This window comes from Nicotiana tabacum, chromosome 13 (assembly GCF_000715075.1).
Source record: "Nicotiana tabacum cultivar K326 chromosome 13, ASM71507v2, whole genome shotgun sequence".
NCBI classification, from domain to species: domain Eukaryota; kingdom Viridiplantae; phylum Streptophyta; class Magnoliopsida; order Solanales; family Solanaceae; genus Nicotiana; species Nicotiana tabacum.
This window is the reverse complement of record NC_134092.1, coordinates 60,726,802-60,739,459: the sequence shown is the minus strand read 5'-3', so window position 1 is coordinate 60,739,459 and position 12,658 is coordinate 60,726,802.

The following is a 12,658-nucleotide window of genomic DNA, read 5'->3' as shown; positions in this document are numbered from 1 at the left end:
CAAGCTGCTCTCTATGGGGCCCACAAAGGCGGTTTAAGACATATGGACATATATAAGATACCTCAACCCCGTTTTAAGTCATTATTTTTCAGTATATTCAGACCTTATAACCCTAAAAACAGTCTCTCAAGGTTCTCTCATGATCTAAGACCCAAACAAAGGGCAAACAACACAAATCAAATGTCGGGAATCCCGTGGCGCTAGTAAGTTTCTTGTTCTTCTTGTTGTTGCTGATTTTTGTGTTGTTCCAGCTCGTGTGGGAGGTTGTTTTAAGTGTTTTATGTCCTGTAAATACACCTTCAAGTTTTTAATATCAACCCTAGGTGATTTCAAGTCTTCTAAAGTAATTCTAGTGCCGAAAAACCCGTATTAATTGCTAGTTTCGCTTCCTTGTTCTTGTGGCAGAATTGAAGGGATATTTCGTGGAAAATTAAGGTCAAATTGGAGTTGTTCTTTCTGTTTAAAGGTAAGGAACCTCTTACTCTATATATATTTAAGATTATCCAAGTTGCAGCTAAGTCGTTGAAGCTAGAACTTGTGAAATATATATCGAAAAGCTTGGTAGTAATGTTGTTGGTTGGTGGACTATTTTGGAGGCTCAATATGATTATTAATGATGTTGTTTGGGCTGTTTGGTGATTGTATTGACTTGTGGGAAGTCATATAAATAGGGGAGGTGCTGTCCGTTTCATCGTAAAATAGGTTGTGGTCGATACATAATAGTTACGACGCTTAAACGATAATGATAGTGTCATTTGTCTTATTGTAGACTAAGGAGTCGTGATATTTGCATAGCTTGAGGTTGGGCAGTATATACAAGGTATGTGAGGCTATCCCCTTCATTCTTTTGTACGACTCCAATTGTACATAATGTAATGAACGAGCTCCCAAAGATACTCTACTCTTAGAAGCTAGCAGTACTTACATTGCTGCCCTTCTTATGAAATGATTGGTATTGATGTTACTTCTCTTATTCTTATATTATAAATGTTGTTGGTAGTTCCTGATTCTTATAAGTTTCTTGATGAAGAGTTAATCCTAATAACGTGTACGAAGGATACCGACCTTACGTCACTCCGAAAGGTTCAAAATGTGATTCCAATGAGTCCAGCATGCATCATATATATGTATCTATTTTACTCTACCGAGCCGCGCTATAGTTGGCCGGGTATGGCACCTATTGTGCAACCACTGATCAGTTGGGTTTTACCGAGCTCCACGTGGCCGGGTACAATTCTACCGAGCCCTATGATGGCCGGGTACGTTTTACCGAGCCTATTATGGCCGGGTACGATATGATGATGGTGATGCCCACAAAGGCGTATGTTTTAAAAGTTTATGTATATATATGTATGTATCATGTATTTCATGTCAGTAGCCCTCAGAGGTACCCAGATGTCACAGGTTGTATATTCTCTATCCATGTTTACATTACTGTTCTTACTTATGCTTTCTTACCTCACATACTCAGTACTTTATTCGTACTGACGTCCTTTTTATTTGTGGACGCTGCATGTCGTACTGCAGGTCCTGATAGACAGGTAGACGTAGCTCCCCCACCACAGTAGGCTGTCCAGTTCAGCGGTTATTGGCGAGATCCCTTCTCCGGACTTGCCGTGGTCTTGGTATGCATTTTTGTTATAGACCTTATGGGTATGTCGGGGCCCTGTTCCGGCAATGTTGTAGCACTTATGTTCTTTTAGAGGCTCATAGATAGGTGTCGACTTATGTATGGTTTAGAATGCCTTTTCGGCTGATTTTTGTTGTATAGTCTTTCATGGCATCATGATAGCTCGTACCTTATATATAGTTTCTTGACAGTCTTGTCGTCCCATGTTATGTATGTTCATGACATTATCTTTCATTGTTGGATGTTCATGATCCATGTCTACTATTTATATTGATCTTGTCTGCCCTTAAAGATAATAAGGAAGGTTAGATAAAATGTACGTTGGTGCTCGGCAAGTATGGCCCGGGTGCTAGTCATGACCCTCCAGTTGGGTCGTGACAAACTTGGTATCAGAGCAAGCGGCGGTGGTTTTTGCATTGAAGATGTGGCGTCATTATTTGTATGGGGTCCATGTGGATGTATTCATGGACCACAAGAGCCTTCAATATATTTTCAAATAGAAGGAGCTAAATCTTAGGCAGAGAAGATGGCTTGAGTTACTCAAGGATTATGACATCGGTATTTTGTATCACTCGGGGAAAGCCAACGTTGTGGCGGATGCTCTTAGCCGGAAATCTATGGGTAGTTTGGCACACTTGGAGGTATGTCAAAGGCCGTTGGCCAAGGAAGTTCATCGATTTTCTAGTTTGGGAGTTCGTTTTGTGGACTCTAATGAAGGAGGAGTAATTGTACAAAATAGGGCTGAATCGTCGCTTGTTGTGGAAATCAAAGAGAAGCAATACAACGATCCATTTTTGGTACAACTGAAGGAGGGGATTCAAAAACATAAAACTATGGCTTTTAATCTTGTCATGGATGATGGTACACTAAGGTACCAAGGGCGGCTATGTGTTCCAAACGTAGGTGATCTCCGAGAAAGAATCATGACCGAGGCTCACACTTCTAGGTATTCCGTGCACCAAGTTTCTACGAAGATGTATCATGATCTCAAGGAAGTTTATTGGTGGAATGATATGAAAAGGAATGTAGCGGACTTTGTGGCAAGGTGTTTGAATTGTCAGCAAATAAAGGCCAAACACCAACGGCCTGGTGGGTTGGCACAAAACATAGAAATTCCAATGTGAAAGTGGGAAATGATTAATATGGACTTTGTGGTAGGATTACCTCGCACTCCGTGCAAGTTTGTCTCAATTTGGGTGATTGTGGATCGGCTCACGAAATAAGTACATTTCTTGCCAGTTAAATCTACCAACACAGCGGAACGGTATGCTCAGTTGTATATCAAGGAAATAGTCAGGATGCATGGCACTCCAGTTTCTATCATTTCCGATCTAGGGGCTCAGTTCACGGCAAATTTTTGGAAGATGTTTCAGCAAGGTTTGGGTACTCAGGTGAATCTTAGTACAACCTTCCATCCACAGACCGATGGGCAGGCAGAGCGTACTATTCAAACGCTTGAGGATATGTTAAGTGCTTGTGTTCTTAACTTCAAGGGTAGATGGGATGATCATTTGCCACTCATAAGGTTTGCTTATAACAACAACTTTCATGCTAGTATTCAGATGGTACCGTTTGAGGCATTATATGGTAGGAGATGTAGATCTCCCATTGGGCGGTTCGAAATTGGGGAAGCTGGGTTGATAGGACCAGACCTCGTGCATCAGGCTATGAAAAAAGTTAAAATCATTAAGGAGCGGTTGAAGACTTCTCCGAGTCGTTAGAAGTCCTATTCGGATATTCGTCGTAGGGATTTGGAGTTCAAAGAAGATGATTGGGTATTCTTGAAAATTTCCCCCATGAAAGGTGTAATGCGATTTGGTAAGAAAGCGAAATTGAGTTCGAGGTATGTCGGACCTTACAGAATCATTCAGAGGATTGGTGAGGTGGCGTACAAGCTTGAGCTACCACCTGAGATCTCATTAGTGCACCCGATATTCCATGTGTCTATGTTGAAGAAAGTAGTTGGAGATCTGTCAACTATTGTGCTGGTTGAAGCCATTAAGGTTAATAAAGAACTGTCATATGACGAAATTCCAGTTGCCATTCTTGAAAGACAAGTCCGAAAGTTGAGAAATAAAAAAATTTCCTCCGTGAAAGTGTTATGGAGAAACCAGCAGGTTGAAGAGGCCACTTGGGAGGCCGAGAAATAGATGAAGAAGAAGTATCCTTACTTATTTGAATAATTGTGTAATCCTTTTTATGAACTTATCGCCTATGAATTTTGTATCACTTGTTCAGTTAATGTAAAGGTGTTCCTTTTGATTATATATTGTTTACATGAGGCCACGATTGGTATTGTTATGAGTTATGTTACATCTTTGGTTTGTGTACATGTTTTTAGGATGTGATTCTGGGGCTCTCTGACAGGAGGATAGGATCAGTTACAAAGGAAACTTTGGCAAAATTTTTGGGAATTTAGGGAGTTAGTCAAATTTCGGGCTGATGGTGTGTGGTATGAAAACTGAGTTGTATAAGATGCTAATAGTGAACCTTGACCCTCATTCAAGGACGAATGATCTTAAGTGGGGGAGGATGTAAGGCCCCGTGAAAATTATTCCTGAAAACCGAGGTTCTGTGATGCCGGGGCAGGCGTAGAGGTTAATAATAGTAGAAGTTCAGACTTTTTGGATTGAACAGTCCGCCGGGGAGTTGAAGAAAATGTACATTTCTGCAGCCTATTCTGCGATCGCAGAATGGTCGTAGAGTGAGTCAGTTTTCTAGGTCATTTTGGTGTCATTTTTGAGGTCCATTATGCGACCGCATAACCATTTCGCGGGCCGCACTCTTGTCGCACAATCAGCCTTGGAGTTTTGCGGAGGGAGGTTCTGCGGCGCATTATGCAACCGCAGAACATATCTGCGAGCCGCATAGTGACCGGAAACCTGGTCAGTTCCTTTCAAGTTTTGGCACCCAATTTGTGCGGCCGATATGCGGACCGCATATTCATTTTGCGGTCGCATATGCGACCATATTCCCTGTTCCGGAGCTTCATTTTTGGATTTTTTAAACCCGACCCTATTTCGTTAAATCATGTACCATAGTTCATTTTGAGCACATTTCTGATATTCTAGAGTGAGAGAGATAGTTCTTAGAGTGAGGGAGCAACATTCAACCTATTATCCATCAATTCCTTCTCAACCATTAAGGATTAACAAAGGATGTCTTCACCCTAAAGGTAAGAATCTATGTCCTAGCTCTCAATTTCGAAATTTTACAAAAATGGGTTAAATAGAGAGACAAATATTAGGTGTGGGGGTTGGTGTCTTGCATGCATGTATCCTTGAAGTATGTGGGAAGGTTGTGAGCTAAAAATGGTAGAGAATGGGTTGGGGAATGGTGGAATCTTTCACAAAAAGGGCCTTAAAACATTGATGCACACCTAGTATTTGATAATATGCTCAAATGAGCTAAAACCGTGATCATCTTCCTAATTTTGGTTCAACTTGTTATATTTCTAAAATAGATTGAAGTTGTTAAGAATTCCGGATCATTTTAGAGTTTGAGAAGCTCAATTGATGTATGTTGGCTAAACCCCCTTCTTCTTAGAATCGAATCCCATGGTGTTCATGTAATTGGAGTAAGTCCTTAATCATTATTGAATTAGCTATTCCTAATGTGATTGTGTTGAAGGATGTATGTTAAATATTTATTCTAAATGCTTCGTAATGTCATCTTGCCATTTGAGGATGTGTTCAAGATGTGGAATATGTGTTAGAAATGTTAAACTTCATGTCAAGATCGAAATAAAGATTATTATGCCAAATTGTATGAAAAGCCTCTATGTGCCTGAGATTTCCCAAATTGCTCATAAGTGACTTTAATGTCTTAAATGGGAAGCCTTATTATTGTTGATAATGATAATGATATTTGAATGTAGAAAAAGGGAACTGGAATTATGAAATACGGCCAAGTTCCAAGAATGACTTTATAATTGTGGCCATTAGTACCAATGAATTAAAAGGATATGGAAGAAGTATGATGTGAGATGATTGACTGAAAAAGGTAATGTCTTGGGTGAGACGTCCTAGCCAATCGGGCCGTGATCGGACGCCATGCCGCACACATAGTGGTGACTGTGCTGAAAATGATAATTGAAATTGTTGTTATGGTTGATGTCTCAAATGAGACAATCTAGCCGATCCAGTCGTGATCGAAATCCGTATAAGAATTTGGTGGTATTGTGAGTTATGGTATATCGACACTAAAGATCATCCAACCTAATAACATGGAAATTGACTTGAAAACTTATGTGATCCTTAACTTGATGTTTTAATATTATTTGAAGCTCTTATTGAATTCTTGACTGTTTCCCCCTTGTATTATTATTCATTCTATTGAGATGGTGTTTAGTTGTACATACTAGTACCATTCGACAATACTAACGTACCTTTTTGCTGGGGGCGCTGCATCTTTAAATGGATGCAGGTGGTTCCATAGCAAGCAGTATTGATTAGCGATAGCAGTACAACTTCCTCCTAGCAGACTTGGTGAGCCCCACCTCATTCCGGGGTCATGTATCTTTTGTACATTTTGTTATCATGTTTTGAGGTATAGCCGGGGCCTTGTTGCCAGCACTATCATAACACTCTTTGTATCTCTTAGAGGCTCTGTAGACACTATGTGGGTTGTACATGGGTGCTATAAAAGTCAAATAGATTATGTTGTGTTTTGATCTCTTGTTCCACTCGAATCATAAGAATGTGTGTATTTTTGGACTTTAAAATGATGCAACCAATGGGATGATTTAGTATTGTATATATGGACTTCCTACTGTTTAATTAATGAAATCATGTCTACTCTTGATAATGGGTGAGTTGGGTAGAAAGTATCTATAGGCTTGCTCGGCCGGGTTCACTCGGTTGAGCACCGGTTGGGCTCCCCGAGGTTGGGGCGTAACACCCAGCTTCCTTTGAAGTCTAGAACACAAGCGCGCAACATATCCTCGAGCGTAAGTGGTCCGCTCTGCCTATCCGTCAGTCTGCGGGTGAAAGGCCGTACTGAGATTCACCTGAGTACTCAAGCCTTGCTGAAATTTCTTCCAAAAATTAGCAGTGAATTGTGCTCCCCGATCAGAAATGATAGAAACTGGTGTGCCATGCAACCTGACTATTTCTTTGATATACAACTGAGCATACTGTTCCGCTATATCGGTAGCCTTAACCGGCAAAAAGTGGGTTGATTTTATGAGTCGATCCACAATCTCCCAAATCGAGTCAAACTTATGAGAGGTGCGAGGTAGTCCTACCACAAAGTCCATATTAATCATTTCCCACTTCCACATTGGGATTTCTATTGTCTGTGCCAACCCACCGGGCCTTTAGTGTTCGGCCTTCACTTGCTGACAATTTGGACATCGCACCACAAAGTCTGCTACATTTCTCTTCATACCAATCCACCAATAGACTCCCTTAAGATCATGATAGATTTTGGTAGAGCCCGGGTGCACAAAATACCTAGAAGTGTGAGCTTCGATCATAATTCTTTCCCGGAGACCATCCACATTTGGAGCACATAGTCGCTCTTGGTACCTTAGTGTACCATCAACCATGCCAAGGGAAAAGTCCATGGTCTTATATTTATGAATCACCTCTTTCAGTTGTGCCAACAATGGATCGTTGTGTTGTTTTTCCTTGACTTCCACAACAAGTGATAATTCAGCCCTATTTTGTACAATCACTCCTCCTTCACTAGAGTCGGCAAGATGAATTTCCAAACTAGCCAATTGATGAACTTCGTTGGCCAATGGCCTTTGATATGCCTCCAAGTGTGCTAAACTACCCATAGACTTCCGGCTAAGAGCATCTGCCACAACATTAGCCTTCCCCGGATGATATAAAATATCAATGACGTAATCGTTGAGTAATTCAAGCCATCTTCTCTGCCTCAGATTCAACTCCTTCTGTTTGAAAATATATTGAAGGCTCTTATGGTCCGTGAATATATCCACATGGACCCCATATAAATAATGACGCCAAACTGTCAATGCAAATACCACCGCCGCAAGTTCTAAGTCATGTGTTGGATAGTTCTTTTCATGATTCTTGAGTTGCCATGAAGCATAAGCTATAACCTTGCCATGTTGCATTAATACACATCCAAGCCCGATTCTTGAAGCAACACAATATACCACAAATCTATTTATACCCTATGGTAGGGTCAACACCGGTGCGGTAGTCAATCTTGCTTTCAACTCCTGGAAGCTCCTTTCACAAGCATCTGACCATTGAAACTTAATTGCCTTTTGCGTCAATTTAGTCAATGGAGAGGCAAGAGTAGAGAATCCCTCAACTAACTTTCTGTAATACCCAGCTAAGCCTAAGAAACTGCGAATCTCTGTTGGAGTTATAGGCCTTGGCCAATTCTTTACAGCTGCAATTTCTGAGGATCAACCTTAATTCCTTCACTAGAGACGATATGACCCAAGAATGTGACAAATTCAAGCCAAAATTCACACTTTGAAAACTTTGCATATAACTCGTGCTGATATAGGGTTCGCAGAATTACCCTGCGATGATCATCATGGTCCTCTCGACTTCGTGAATATACAAGAATATCATCAATGAACACTATCATAAAGGAGTCAAGAAAAGGCTTGAAGATTCGATTCATAAGATCCATGAAAGTTTCTGGGGTATTTGTTAGCCCAAAAGACATCACCAAAAATTCGATGTGCCCATATCAGGTTCTAAAAGTTGTTTTTGGAACATCCTGCTCCCTGATCTTCAATTGGTGGTACCAGGATCGTAAATCAATTTTAGAGAAGTACTTAACACCTTGCAATTAGTCAAACAAGTCATCTATCCTTAGTACTGGGTACTTATTCTTGATCGTGACCTTGTTGAGCTGCCGATAGTCCATACACATTCTCAGTGACCCATCTTTCTTCCTTACAAAGAGAACCGGTGCGCCACAAGGTGACACACTCGGCCGGATGAAACCCTTTTCTAACAAGTCTCTCAATTGTTCCTTTAGCTCCTTCAATTCTGCAGGTGCCATTATGTAGGGTGGAATAGATATAGGATACGTGTCTGGCATCACATCAATCCCAAAATCAATCTCTCTGTCTGGTGGGATCCCAGGGAATTCATCCGAAAAGACTCCTAGAAATTCATTCACAATAGGCACGAACTCAAGTGTAGGTGCCTCAGCATCGGTATCCGTAACCCGGACCAAATGGTAAATACACCCCTTGTTGATCATTTTCGTGGCCTTGAGGTAAGAAATAAACCTACCCTTCAACACTACATCATCACCCTTATACTCAATAACTGGCTCATTTGGAAATTCAAACCTAACAATCCTGGTTCGGCAATCAAGCTTGGCAAAACAATAATAAAGCTAGTCCATCCCCATTATTACTGTAAGGCCTCGTAAAATTTTGCATAAGAAAATAATGTTTCGTGGTGCCGAATTGGGCTTACGTGTTTGAGTTGAACAATGCACTGAGGGATAAAGGAAAAATTTTTGGCAGAGAAATGCATTTCTGCGGTCCATTATGCGACCGCAGAATCACTCTGCGGACCGCATAATGGCCGCAGAGTGAGGCAGGAGAGGGGCGGATTTGGATGCCATTATGCGGTCAACTATGCGACCGCAGAACTGTTCTGCAATTCATTATGCGACTGCAGAACAGGTCTGCATGCCGCATAGTGACCGCAGACCCATGCAAATTTTTGCCAGTTTTGGACACCAATTATGCGGCCGATATGCAGTGTGCATATCGATTATGCAATCGTAGACCTTGTTCCGGAGCTTCATTTTTGGGTTTTTATAACCCAACTCTACTTCGTTAAATACACGTCTTGGGCCATTTTTGAGCTAAAATCTGTCATTTTAGAGTGAGAGAGAGTGCCCTAGAGTGAGAAGGTGTTCCTCAATAATTGTTCTTCAATTCTTGGTCAAATTTTGGAAGATTAAGAAGGAAAACTCACTAGGTCTTCATCCTAGAGGTAAGATTCTACACCTTAACCCCTAATTTCGAAATTATCTGAAAATGGGTAACTAGCAAGATAATATTTGGGCATGAGAGTTGTTTAGTTTATATGCATGTGATATCAAGGGGTGTGTGAAGATTGTTGAACTAAGCATGGTAAAGAATGGGTTGTGGGATGATGCAATCCTCCATAAAAGGACATTGAAACCTTAATGCACACCTAGTGTTTGATAAAATGCTCAAATGAGCTAGAACCATGATCATCTTCCTAATTTTGGTTCAATTTGTTATATTTCTACAATATATTGAAGTTGCTAAGAATTCCGAAATATTTTAGACTTTAAGGAAGCTAAATTGAGGTATGTTGGCTAAACTCTTCTTTAAGAATTGGAACCCCAATATCCTTGTAAGTTCCAAGATATTTATAGCAAGTTGAGTATTTCGAATAAGTTTTGTGACTAAGGTTTATGTTCAATTCGTGTTTCAAATGTTGTTATCATATTGTATTATAAATCGAGGATGTGTTCCAAACTATGGATTGTGTATCTACGTGTTATGATTCCAAGTCGTGATTTATGTGGAAAACTATTATGCCAAATTGTGTAGAGATGATGATTAGGGTTACACCTCCACCCGCATATATTGGGGTGAGGCGGAAGAGCCGCTTTGTGTATGATTTTGATATTGTTGTTGCATCACCACCCACATATACATATTGGGGTGAGGCGACATGGCCGCTTTGTGTAGGTATTGGTATAGTTGGTACATTTCCACCCGCATATATATTAGGGTGAGGTGGCGGGACCGCTTTGTGTGGAAATGTGTATTGTGTTTACACCTCCACCCGCATATATTGGGGTGAGGCGACGGGGCCGCTTTGTGTGAAAATGGGTATTGTGCTTACACCTCCACCCGCATATATTGGGGTGAGGCGACATGGCCGCTTTGTGTGAAAATGGGTATTGTGCTTACACCTCCACCCGCATATATTGGGGTGAGGCGGCGGGGCCACTTTATGTGAAAATGGTTACAGAGGTCCTTATTTTAAATTCTATAAATGTTAATGACAACTCTTGATAAGCTTATTTTGGTTTAACCGGCTATCTATGTTATTCTATTGTCCCTCTGGTTCATCATATTCATATTGTATTTTTGAGTTCTTAAATTGGTGTTTCATTTTCATACTAGTACTATTAAACATGTACTAACGTCCCTTTTACCGGGGGCGATACAACTTTAATGGATGCAGGTGGTTCCACAGCGGAGGATATTGACCAGTGATAGCGGTGCTCATTCTTCCCAACTGACTTGGTGAGTCCCATCTCATTCCGGGGTTGTGCATCTTTTGTTTCGTATATGTTTTGAGGTATAGCCGGAGCTTTGTTGCCGACACTATCATTATACTCTTTGGTATTTTTAGAGGCTTCGTAGACTAAGTGTGGTTTGTGCATGGGTGTTGGGAATGTTAAACAAGTTGTGTTGTGATTAAATCACTTGTTCCACTTTGAACCATGAAGGGGTGTGTGTATGTGTGTGTGTGTGTGTGTTCTGAGACTTATTAATGAAGTACCTTATGGTGAGAAATTGGTATTGCAGATATGACCATCTCATTGTCTAATTAAAGTAAGTGTGTATCCTATTTATTCATGGATGAGCTGGGTAGAAGGAAATCTAATAGGCTTGCTCGGCTGGGTTCACTCGGTTGAGCGCCGGTCGTGCTCCCCGATTTTGGGGCGTGCCAATTACATCAAAATCGACCATTCCCAATTCAATGAGATCGGCCATGGTGTCCCGACCATGCAACGTGACAACACAATCCCTATAAACCCGCGCGGCCAAAATAGACTCACCAACCGTAGTAGATACAGGGAACGACTCATGAAGTTGTTCCGGTTATATCCCAATTCCATAGCAACATAAGGAGTGATTTATGACAAATTGGAACCTGGATCAATAAGAGCATACACATCATGAGATTGGACAATCAATATACCTGTGACAACATCTGGAGAAGCCTCTGAATTCTGACGACCCCTCATAGCATAGAAACGGTCGGATCCTCCCGAACTCTGTGCTCCACCCCTAGGTGCACCACACCCTGTGGGTGTTGAAGTGCCTCGAGTTGGAGGAGGTGATATGGAGTACTTGCAGAACTGACTAGCTATGATGTGCCCCTGCCCGCACCCTGGCGGGACGAACGACAATCCCCCTGAATGTGACCCCTCAATCCATACCCATACCCTATGGGTAAGTCCATGTAGCATATTCCTAAGTGCATCTTTCCACACCTAGGGCATGGGGGTTTCCGTTGCTGTTGGAATCTTCCACCATGCCGACCCTGCTGGCAGGATCCCTTGTTGCCCTGACTGGGCCTGAAATGGCTCCACTGCTGCTAACTGGGCCCTGATGGCGGTGCACTAAACTAAGACTGAGCAAAGGACTGGGACGGCCCTGATGACCCTCCCCCGAATGCTAACCTGCCGCCACCAGAAGAACCACCAAAGCTGCCCGCAGACCGGGCCTTATTACTACCCTCTCGCTCCATTATGTTCCTCAATTTGCGGGTATCTGTGGCTTGAGCGAATGCCACCATCTTCCCATAGTTCATATCAGAATTCAAGGCTGCTGTAAATGCCTCATTAATTTCCAAGGGACTAAGGCCCTGTACAAATCGGCGCACTCTAACCTCCATAGTTGGCAACATGTAAATAGCATACTTAGACAGGTACGCGAATCTCATATGGTAATCCCACACACTCAGGCTACCTTGCCTTGGGTTCTCAAACTCAGTAGCATGGGCTGTCTTAGTCTCGGCAGGTAAGAAATGATCAATGAAAGCATCGACAAACTGACCCTACCTCGCCGGAGGGCTCCCTTCTTCGTGCGACTCCTCCCACATTTCAAACTAAGAATATGCCACCTCTTTCAAGTGGTAGGAGGCCAATTCTACCGCCTCTGTCTCAGTAGCACGCATAACTCAGAGAGTCTTGTGCATCTCATCAATGAAGTCCTGGGGGTCCTCATCTGGGTTAGTAGCCGTGTACACTGGAGTATACAACTAGAGAAACCTGTTCACCCTGGAACTAGCAGAATCT